The sequence below is a fragment of the Orcinus orca genome, chromosome 6 (genome assembly GCF_937001465.1).
Source record: "Orcinus orca chromosome 6, mOrcOrc1.1, whole genome shotgun sequence".
In the NCBI taxonomy this organism is placed as follows: domain Eukaryota; kingdom Metazoa; phylum Chordata; class Mammalia; order Artiodactyla; family Delphinidae; genus Orcinus; species Orcinus orca.
Genome location: NC_064564.1, coordinates 30,171,491 through 30,183,139, shown reverse-complemented (window position 1 = coordinate 30,183,139; position 11,649 = coordinate 30,171,491). Strand labels below are relative to the sequence as shown.

Here is an 11,649-nt window from a genome sequence, read left to right as displayed (position 1 = left end):
CTTACTATGTGGCATTAGACAAGCTATTCAACCCCTCTGGGCCTCAGTTTCCCCCAAAAAAGGTGAATATTATGAACATTACCTACCTATAGGTTTGCCATTATGAGGATTAAGTGAGTTAATATTTGCTAAGCACTTAGAAGATTACTTGTTATAGTCTAAGCACTACAGTTGTGCTTGTTAATAATAATAAATGCAATTCCAAGCGTATAACTTACTCAACTTTCTGTCATAACTTTGAAGTGTTGGTCTATCTGTTGGCCAGCGTTGCAGGTAAATGAGTCGAGGCATGGGCTGAGGCATTGCTACCAGTGAGTGGTGTGTTCCCAGAACTAGGAACAGCCGTGTGAAATAGGTAGCGGTTCTACGTGGAGACAGGGCAGACTGGAAAATAACAGCGCTGGGAAGGAGGTGTGGTGTCCATAGGTTTGGTGTCAGAGCTGCTGCCTGTTGAAGCACCGATGCCGGCCTAAGCCGTAAATGGGGGGGGGGGGCTGGGGAAAACAGGGGCAGAATAGAAAGGGAAAACAGGGGAAGAACGGAGAAATATAGCCTAGGGAGGAGGTGTGGTGTCCATAGCTTCGGGGTCAGAGGTGCTGCCTGCTGCAGCACCGATGATACCCGAAGCCGTAAATGGGGTGCTGGGGAAAAGGGGGGCAGAATGGAAAGGGACAACAGGCGCAGAACGGAAAACGATAGCCTGGGAAGGAGGTGTGGTGTCCATAGCTTCGGGGTCAGAGGTGCTGCCTGCTGCAGCACCGATGACACCCGAAGCCGTAAATGGGGTGCTGGGGAAATGGGGGGCAGAATGGAAAGGGACAACAGGGGCAGAACGGAAAACGATAGCCTGGGAAGGAGGTGTGGTGTCCATAGCTTCGGGGTCAGAGGTGCTGCCTGCTGCAGCACCGATGACACCCGAAGCCGTAAATGGGGTGCTGGGGAAAAGGGGGGCAGAATGGAAAGGGACAACAGGGGCAGAACGGAAAACGATAGCCTGGGAAGGAGGTGTGGTGTCCATAGCTTCGGGGTCAGAGGTGCTGCCTGCTGCAGCACCGATGACACCCGAAGCCGTAAATGGGGTGCTGGGGAAAAGGGGGGCAGAATGGAAAGGGACAACAGGGGCAGAACGGAAAACGATAGCCTGGGAAGGAGGTGTGGTGTCCATAGCTTCGGGGTCAGAGGTGCTGCCTGCTGCAGCACCGATGACACCCGAAGCCGTAAATGGGCTGCTGGGGAAAAGGGGAGCAGAATGGAAAGGGACAACAGGGGCAGAACGGAAAACGATAGCCTGGGAAGGAGGTGTGGTGTCCATAGCTTCGGGGTCAGAGGTGCTGCCTGCTGCAGCACCGATGACACCCGAAGCCATAAATGGGGTGCTGGGGAAAAGAGGGGCAGAATGGAAAGGGAGAACAGGGGCAGAACGGAAAACGATAGCCTGGGTAGGAGGTGTGGTGTCCATAGCTTTGGGGTGAGATGGGCTGCCTGCCTGATCTGAGAAAAGCGAGTGAAAGTGGGAGAGCTTCTCCCTAGCTGCTAACTCTTCTCAAGGTCTAGCACGCTCTGAACACTGGCCGGCTCAGCCTGGGTGTTGACATTGCATTGTACGTGTCACAGAGCAAGGGCGGGTCAGGGGGTGGTATGGGGGCCCCACACAAACCCAGGCCCTGGAGAAACCCGGCCCGAGGGCAAAGAGCCCGACCCCTTCTGGGCTTTCTAGCGGCTGGGACTTGTCGCTGTGGGTGGCAGGTGTTTGGCACCGGATGGGTCACCATGCGGAGACTGTTGGGGACTGTGGAAGTCTTCTCCTCCAGAGCTCACCCTGCCTGGGCACCGGCTCTGCAGACCCCTCAGCCCTGGCTATGTATCGGCCAGCCCTTCCCCGCAACGGGGCCCAGAGGCCAGAGCATGCCCAGAGCTGAGTGGAGGAGGCACCCAGAGTTTGCCAGGCTGTGGCCCGCCACCTCCGTGGACCTCCCCAGCTTGTCCGCGAGCCCTGGAGACAGGAGCGCCTTCTCCAGGGCTGCTGAGCTACCAGCATCACCATGAGCCAGGCGGTGAAGGTTTCTGAGCAGGGGATGCAGAGCCCTGACGCGACTGGATGCTGCACCCCACGATGTCCCTTCCTGGCAGGTAGGTTCTTTCTTCACTTGTTTTTCGAAATTTGGTAAAAGAACACGTAAACCTTCGACTGTTCTTCAGGGTATACAGATGGTAGTGGCTTAGCCGGGATTCGAAGCAAGCCTGTGTGATTCCAGAGCTCGTGCTCTGGACTCTGGTGCCTCCTTATCATATATGCTTCATGTGTTACTTTTAGCCCTAAGTGCCATACCTGTAATGAACACATACACTGCCCTGTAGGAGGTGTTCTTTTGTTCAACGCGTGAATTGGTCATCCACCACACTGGGTTCTAATCTCAGAAGCTAGGTCAGGGACCACCAGTTGTCAGCATAGCACCATCCCACATTTCTAATTGAGGCTTGCAGCCTAGATTTGTCCCTTTGGTCTAGTTTGAAGGATCCAGGTATGTAAAGCTTATATTCTAGATAAATCAGGGGCTCTCCTGAAAGGAATTCATCAATGAATTATTCTGTATGGATTAGAAGCCAGTTTCTCTGGCCTTCCTGGAGTATATCCAGTAAGGCATCTCATTCATGTCTAGAAAGCAAATATATCATTTATTGCAACTTCAGCATGGAGCGATGTATTGGTTTAAAATAAAGTACGATCAACACAATTTGGTCATTGTGAGTATGCCGGCTGGGTCCACTCTTTACTACACATATGTAACTCTAGAGCTTCTTACGCCCCATAGAGGAGACATACTCTTGTGTGTCTAGGACAAGGGAAACGTGTGTTGTTATTCAGGAGCTGGAAGCTACAGCATGACAGGAAAGAACTGAAAAATCCTGGTCTTGGTCTACACATCACTTTACCTTGTTCGAATCTTGTTTCTTTGGCTTGCTTCATTGGAGTGTTTTCTCTCTCCTGGGACTGACATTGTGTGTTATATATCAGGCATGTAACATGTAGAAGTTTCAGAACCAGTGAAACTTTGTATATTTTTGTTTAAAATCTATTTAAAATCACACTGGGCATAATTCATATATTCCAAAAGTAGTTTGACCCTCTGCTCATGAGATTCTTTTTATGGTATGTCAAAGCAAATTTGGACTTCCATCCCCAATAAACTTTGAGGTTGGAGGACACAAAAGCTTTTGCTCAGACCTAAATTCTGTCTGAAGAAAAAGGGTAACTATTCTAAGCCCTTTCTAACCTCTCCAGGAGCAGAAATGATTTACAGCTATGGCATTGAACCATAATTTCTTGATCTCATTTGAGAAGAGCTCAGTGAGAAACCGTGTCTTGATTTTTGTTTGTTGGTTCCCTGTTTTCTTGTCTTGCTTACCAACAATCCACTGTAATCCATGAGTGAGTATGGCAGCAGGCTGAGTGTTCCCTGGAGCTCATTAAGTGAACGTTTTTTCCTAAAATGACTTTTGTCTCCTTGTTTTCAGCCCCTCTTCTTTCCTCTGTCCTTTACTATAACCAGGGCTCAGCAAAAGCTGCCTGGCTTTGTGCAGACCCTACTTAGGGTAGTCTTTTCTTCATTATTTTATTCATGGCCCCTCCATTTCATTGTTTGCCTTCTCGAAATGTGTTGAAATCTTTCTGTGGTTGATGACTTCCACAATGTCTTGGCTTTTATTGGTTGATTAATTTTGGTATTTCTGCAGTTTTATTTAAACATGGTTTCAGGAGGACCAGAAAGTAAATATATTTCCTAGTCTGCCATCTTGAGCTGAAAATCCCCGTGGATTTTAGCATCCAATGTTCCCATGGGCAAAAAACCCAACCTTGGCATTAATAGATGTACACTCAAGATTTCAGCTTTTCTTGAGCAATCACTAAGGATTTAATATGCGGTCACTTGTAATGGGAAAATAATAACTATCTCATGGCGTTGATTTGAGGACTAACTTAGATAATGGACAAGAAAATGCTTTGTAAGGTTTTAAAATCTATAAAAAATGTTTTTTGTTATTATTTGATTTGTTGCTATTTCACCTTTAGCTGACAGTTGTTTGTGACCTTGCTTATGTGAGAAAATGCCTTCTGGTTTATTGTTTTGAAAGCCAGATGATATTTTTCAATAGCTCAGTGGAAATGGCATCATTTGTGAAGTTGAAGGGTGAAGGCATAAATGTTTCTTGACATTTGAATCAACTATTGGTCTTCTGGGGCTTGTCCTTATTCTCCTGCAGTCTCTAATCAACATGGCATCCAGAGAGATCCTGTTAAAACATAAGTCAGATCATGTCACTCAAGTCTCTTCAATGGCTTCTTCACAGGAAAAGCAAAGTCCTCAAAGTGCCTCCACAGCCCTAGAAATCTGGGCCTCTGTTTCCTCTCTGACTGTTTCCTTCTCCTCTCCACTTTGCTCCCTCTGTTTTCCACACACTGACATCCTTTCTGCTCCTTGGATACTCCAAGCCCACTCTTGCCTCATTGCCTTTCCATCTGACTGTTCCCTCTGCTTGTACTATTCACTTCCCAGATATGCACCTTGCTCCCTCTCACAACCTTAGGTTCCCTCGTAAATTTTATCTTCCCCAGAAAGCCCTCAGTGATCACTTAGTTTCCGATCGCAGCCTCCTCCTACCAGCTAACAATCTCCATCCCCCTTCCCTGCTTGCTGTTTTTCTCCAGCACTTACCTGATATACTAGTTATTCTACCCATTTGTTCAATTTTTATTTACGTATTTACACTTACGATTTTATATTTGCTTCTTTACTTTTGTCTCTCCCCTCAGCTCGAGAGAGGCTATATTCATCTGTGTTAATCACTGCTGTGTTTCCTGAACATGCCTAGAAAACATCCTGAAGAAGGGTGCCTGAAATTTGGTAAGGGATCCATCAATTTTCTTGGCTGAATGAAGAAATATGTTCATAAATTACTGAACAAATCTCTGGGGTTTCTGAATTAAGGACTAATGGGAAGAGGAAGGCAAATGGTTGGGACAGGGTACTGCAAGAAGTAGTATTTGGAGTACTCTGATAGCTATCCTAATAGATAACATTTTGTTCATTTAAATAGTTTGAACGAGAGAGCCGGGAACTAGGGACACACAGCATCGAGGTTTTATAATGCATTCCGTAGAGTTCTTTTCAAGTGTGTTCAAATATCATTGAAAATATATGCATGCATATAAACCTCTGTTACTTGATTTAGTGCTTTACAAGAGCCCCTCAAGGAAGGGGTAGTAGCAACTCTCAGTATCCTTCCTTTACGATGAGCTTACTTTATTCAAAATTACATCATAATTTATTTGTAACTGTGAAACTAGACTTAGTTATTTAGTAGACCCCCCCAGAAACCTATGACGTTAATAACACCAACAAAAATGTGTTCAGTTTCCAGTGACACACACACTACAGACTCAATTATGTGTCATCCATTTTAATGAAGGGAAGAAGTGATTTAACAGACACAGAGCAAACAGAATATGAAGTTTGGTCCTCCATTAATATTAGTAATGGATAAAGTGGGCTCCAACGCCTTCAAGGTAGCTTGAGACCCATCATCTCTGTGTCATGGGCAGGGGGATGCTCGGCCAGGATGTCTTTCTCTGTCATTGAGAAAAATTTCCATAATATATGATGATACTTACTGAAACAGATATGGGGCATTTGGGTAATTAGGAATCCGTTAGCATATTTTTCCGGAAGCCTTGACTACAAAACGAAGATAGTAGATTTGGGCACTTCCAGCTATGCAGAAGTTGTTTGGGTATTCATCTTTATGCCGAATGAAGTAAGCTTATTTCATCTCTGCAGCTTCCCATATACCATTTTCCCACCTCTGTTTTGTGTTTGGAAAGACTTTTAGAAATGAAAAGTCAAGTTAAAAAGTGAGTGACGGGCTTCCCTGGTGGCTCAGTGGTTGAGAGTCCGCCTGCCGATGCAGGGGACACGGGTTCGTGCCCCGGTCCGGGAAGATCCCACATGTCGCGGAGCGGCTAGGCCCGTGAGCCATGGCCGCTGAGCCTGCGCGTCCGGAGCCTGTGCTCCGCAACGGGAGAGGCCACAGCAGTGAGAGGCCCGTGTACCGCAAAAAAAAGAAAAGAAAGTGAGTGACAACTTAAATGATATATGGACTATTTTGCTGACTTACAAGAGCATGCAGAATTAAATATGACCCAGTTGAAATGTTAATTTTATTTTAATGTGTATATTGGGGTGGAGTCTTAAAGGTGCCAGAAAACAAGCATTCACCCGTCCTGTTTGGAACTGCAGCACACAGGCACCTTCAGTTACCAGTTCTGTTCATTCCACAGAATCGTCTTGGGAAAACATAACTGTTTTTTATGTACCTGGTATATATCTTAATTAGTTTGAAGAATTTCCCAAATACCTGTTAATACGTAGTTCTCCAATTCCAATCTTGCCACGTCCTGTACCAGTGACACAGCACATAGGAGTTTTATTTCTCTTTCTTTCTCTGGGTTGCTGAGAACCCAACGAAAGAACAATGGAATGGCATCAAAGAGATCAGGGTTCTTGACTCAGATTTGCCATAAAATAATAGTGTCCTCTTGGGAAAATTATAGTTATTCTAGGCCCCTTTCCTTTTCTTTACTTTGACAGAGCTGCACTACATGACCCCAAGTAACACTGCGCTCTTTGCAGTAGTAGCTTAGACGTTATTGGTTTTCTGAAACAAATGAAGACAGTGACACAGGAAACTGTGCAACATCTCTGTGACTATGTTTTCTTAGAGTTGCCTCCATTTTACAGATGATAAGATGGCTGAGCACAGAAGTAGGTGTTTTGACCAGAGGTTCCAGAGTAGATGGAACTGAACCACAAGTTTCCTTCATTCCTGAAGCTCACTTAGCCAAAACATAGGCTTCTGAATATTAAGCTGTAAAGCATATTATCAGTATGCTTTAAAAGAAGCGGTTCTTCTAGGATTTCTAATTACTAGCAGGCGGTTTTGAAATTCTTAGAAGACCATCTAATTTTGTGAGATTTACAGCTCTATTTTCCTGTCAAGCAAGTTGTATTAGTGCCAGACAATCACCTGAGCTTCTGGATGCTTCTCTGAACCTCTTGACTTTTTCTTCTTGCTATCTGAAATTCATGCCAGATAAGCCTTTTTGTAGAGAGCATGTACAGACTTGTCTATTTTCATATAAGAAAGCGATGCAGTGAGCCAGGTCGGGGGTTAAGCCCTCATTCTCAGAGTGGTGTTGAGCTCCTGGTGAAATATTATCATCATTTCCTCAGAATAGAAAAGCAGTTATCTCAAGTTTTTAATGCCATTAACTATTTATACATTTATGTATAATACATATATTTATTGTACCTACGAGGTGTGCTCTCTTTGGGAAGTACAAAGCTATTTGAGACGTAAGTTGTTCGTTTGTTTGTTTTCCCACAAATACTGTGACCCTTTGAGCAGGAAGGTCTATGTTTTACTAACATCTAGAACAAGCAGCTAACACGGTGTCCAAGATGTAGTCAATAAATATGAAATAGGTAAATGAACACATTTCTAAGGAAGGGCCAGGACATGAACAAATAGAAAATTTTCATTTTCAGTCACAAAGCCACAACAGACATAAAAATGATACAGACAACAAGTGCTACGGTCATTCAAAGAAGGCATAGAATTGATACAACAAGGATCTCCTCTATGGCACAGGGAACTGTACTCAATATTTTGTAATAACTTATAAGGGAAAAGAATCTGAAAACGGAATCACTGTGCTGTACACCTGAAACGGACACGACATCGTAAATCAACTATATTTCAATTAAAAACCAACCAAACAGACAACAGCAACAACAAAAAACCAGAGAGGTCATAGAAGTTCTTATGAGATTCCAGAAGAGAAGAGAAGCCAAATGAGGACGGGAGAGGAGGCTTTTGAATCAGTTCAGAGGAGAAGTCACAGAGGAACTAGTCTTTGATCTGAACTTGAGATTAAGCTTAAGATGCATTAATCTGAATTAATTAAGATTGCAACACAGGGATATTACAGATGAAGGTAATCACATAAACTTACTCTACTGAAACTTGCAGAGGTTATGAGTGTTGTTCAAGATCCCAAAGCAAGTGCATTGTGGAATCAGAATTTTAAGTGAGGCCTAATGAACTAAAAACAAAGAAACACAGAAACAAGCCCTTCCTGTGACACCACGTTGCCTTTGAAGTCGTTTTTTTTTTGGCGGGTTGGCAGAAACTGGTTCCAGTGTTTCTTGCAGGAATGACTGGCCACAGGACTGGGCGTCGTAGCTTCCTGCCAGGCGGCCGAAGGTCGCAGGCAGGTGGGTCACTGGGACACACGCGGAGGGGCTCCTGCCCGGCTCCCTGGCCGCTCAGTGCCCCTGCCCCAGAGCGGGGGTGGGGGCCCCAAAGCAGCCTTGTCTGAGTCCCCTGCCACTAGAGAGAGTATTGGCCCAACACTTGTAGAAAACGGGGACCTTGCTGGCAGTTCAGTGGAGGGACACAAATAAATCTTTGCCGACTTTCTGCTGAAGCTCACGAGGGTTCACTCCTAAGCCTCTTACAAGGTCAGCTGCCGAGGCTGCGAGAGATGAGTCGGGGCTCGCCCTCCACCACGGAGAGATCGCTGGTTAAAGCGCTCACGAGGGAGTGAACCGCGTGTCCGCACCGACACGCACGGGCAGACCTCGTCGATGCCTTCTGTTCGGGGTATGAAGCCCTCTCCTGCCTCTTCCAGGCTCTCTAGAAAGCATGTGCAGAGCCTCCCACCCCACCCTCGGACTCCGCGGGCCACAGCTGGAGGGACCAGCCAAGGAACCGTGGCAGGAAGAGGCCAGAGGTCAGCGGGCCTCGGCCGGAGCCCGTCAGTCGGTCCCCATTCACACACCACCAGACGATCCTCTTGACCTGGGCAGTAGCCGCCAACCGACCGCTGAGGTGAGCCCGGTGCGCGCTTGGCTACCTGGCATGGCTGGGAACCCCAGGATCTCCTGGCAGAGGCGGGCATTCTCCTGGGCCGGGTCCGCGGGCGTCTGCATGTGCAGGGCCTGAACCACCTTGGCCAGGACGATCTGGCACAGGTTGAAGAGGCCTGGGGGGCGGGAGGAAGGAGACGGGGGGCTGGCACCGTGTCCAGGCCGCGCTTTCCAGCCGGGCAGACCGGAAGCCCCCTTCCCTTCCCTCGGTCCGGCCGCATCTGGGTTGGCCTCCCGGGACTTGATGAGCTTGTCCAGCAGCTCCTGAGGGACGGTGCTGCCCGTGCCCCACCAAGACTGGCAGCAGCGCCAGGGCCTCCCAGGGCACGGCGCCCCCGGCCCCAGAGTCTTCCCTCTGGTTCTCATCACCGGCTGTCACCAGACTTGCATGCAACGTTCTTTTCTTTTCTCTTGTCGTCTTTACGTCCCTCAGCCACGCAACACGGTGAAGCCCTGACGCTCGCTGCCGCGTCGATACACCCTGAGAACACGATGCTCAGCGAGAGAAGTCATACACAGAAGGACACACAGGGCGTGACCCCACTGAGGGGAAACGTCCAGAGCAGGTAGATCCACAGAGTCAGCGAGTGGGTTCCTGGTTGTCAGGGGCTGGCGAGGGGACGGAGTGATAGCTAAGGGCGTGAGGGACATTTTCGGGGTGACGGAAATGGTCCAAAGCAGTAGTGACGTCTGTACAGCTCAGTAAACTGTCCCCACACGCCCCGGTGCAGCCTGTGAGAGCATCGCGCTCAGGATGAAGGGCTGACCACAGGAAGACTGAACGAGCAGTGGGTCCTGGGCCCAGACGCTCAGCTGGCGCCCCCCACGTGGGGAAGTCACTGGGACTTGCTGAGCCTCCACGGAGACTGGCAGCAGCCCCCGAGCTCACAGGGCACTGCGCCCCCGGCCCCAGAGCCTTCCCTCTGGTTCTCATCACCGGCTGTCAGCAGACTTGCAGGCAACGTTCCTTTCTTTTCTTTTGTCTTTTTCCAAGGCAACTCTTGAGTGCATGTATTTAACATGCAGGGAACCAGCCCTGACTCCTTGATCTGGGTCTTCCAGCCTCTAGAGCCTCGAGGACATCCATTTCCGTTATTTATGCGCCCAGTGCCTGGGGTCTGATGATGGAAGCTGACACCGAGGGCGTCACCACGTGCGGGGTGATGTCAGTGGAAGAATCCCATGGCGAGGGCCTGCCTGAGGACCACGCACGCCCGGGCCCTCCCCGCCCCCTGCCTGCAGCCCTGCGCCTGGGAGCGGAGCTGGTGCATCGCGTGCCCGACGTCGTGGAAGTTGGTGTCCCGCTCATCATGCTGCAGCAGGGAGGGCAGGTTGGGCGTAGGCTTGGTGAAGTTGGCCACCATGGCCGCGATGGCGATCTGGCAGCTCCCATCGTGCTGTAGGCAGCCCGGCTGCAGGCCGAAGCAGGCCACGTGCCCGGACTTCCCCACCCTGCGGAGGGACGTGGATGGGGCCCCGCTTCGACAGAGGAGCCCCGGCCCACGGCCGACAGGTTCCCCCACGCACGCACCGAGGATAGAGGTCAGGTAGAACTTGCCGATGGATGACCTTGCCCGAGGCCGCATCCCAGACCGTTTAGAGCCTCCCGTCTTCGTGACACATGCTGGTGCCCTCCTCCAGGTCGAAAGTCAGCCCCAGCAGCTCCTGGGAGATGCCCAGCAGCCCGCGTGTGAGCGCCTGCATGGGGAAAGCCTCATTGAGCAGGTACTGGTTCACGTGGTAGCGCGTCTCCTCCCCCTGGTTCATGTAGCAGCGCAGGTCCCAGGCGTTGATGGGGCCGTCCAAGTGCAGGCCCCGCCTCTGGCACTCGGCCTTCTTTAGCTCCAGGATCACGGCCGCTCCTGCTCCCCGAGGGGCTTCAGCTTCTGGGCCAGCTCACCTGTGGGCGGAGGGGAGAGGCTCGGCTACGTCCCCGGGGCGGCCCCCCAGCCACCCCCGACCCCGTGCCCCTCGAGGCAGAATGAAGGGTCTGGGAAGGTGACCCCCAAGGGCTGACACAGTGGGGTCTCAGGCAGCACCACGTCCGGTCAAGGTCCGCCTGACCCCGTCCCCACTGGGACTCAGGGGGAGGCGGTGTTACCTAGGACAGTGGCCACCACCTGGCTGGTCTTGTCCATGTTCATCTCCAGCACGGAGTCGGCCTGCGTGCGGAACCCCAGCAGGCGGGACTTCAAGGCCTGCAGCCTCACCAGCTCCCTGAGGATCACGCAGTTCTCCTGGAACCCAGAGACGGAAGGCGCTGGGGACCGAGGGCCACGCCCTCCCCGCAGGCCCCGGGCCAGGTCTCTGCAGGCGGGCAGGGCTCCCAGGCCACTGGCGGGCACAGCCAATCCCCCTCCCTCCTCCTCCTGGCCCGGATTTCTAGACACTTTGGTGCTGTCCTAACACGTGGTCTTTATTAACACAGGTCCTTTTGGAACCAGAAACGGCATGAACGTGATGGGCTCTAAGGCCAAGGGCAGGAAGAAATGCGGCCAGTCTTTCCAGGAGCCACCAAGGGGCCTCCCCGGGCTCAACAAGACAAACACGGCTGCCGTGCAGACAGTGGCTCAACCCCACGGCGCCCGAACACCCAGCCCCTGGACGGTGAGACAGCTGTTGCTGCAGGTGGCCCGTGGCTCACTGATGAGGCCCGGCCCCA

General features: G+C 50.2%; 1 pseudogene; it reads right to left on the bottom strand.

The window, feature by feature from the left end:
- Window positions 1-434: 434 nt before the first annotated feature.
- Window positions 435-11,440, bottom strand: LOC125964809 (thimet oligopeptidase-like; annotated as a pseudogene).
- Between the last annotated feature and the right edge of the window lie 209 nt (window positions 11,441-11,649).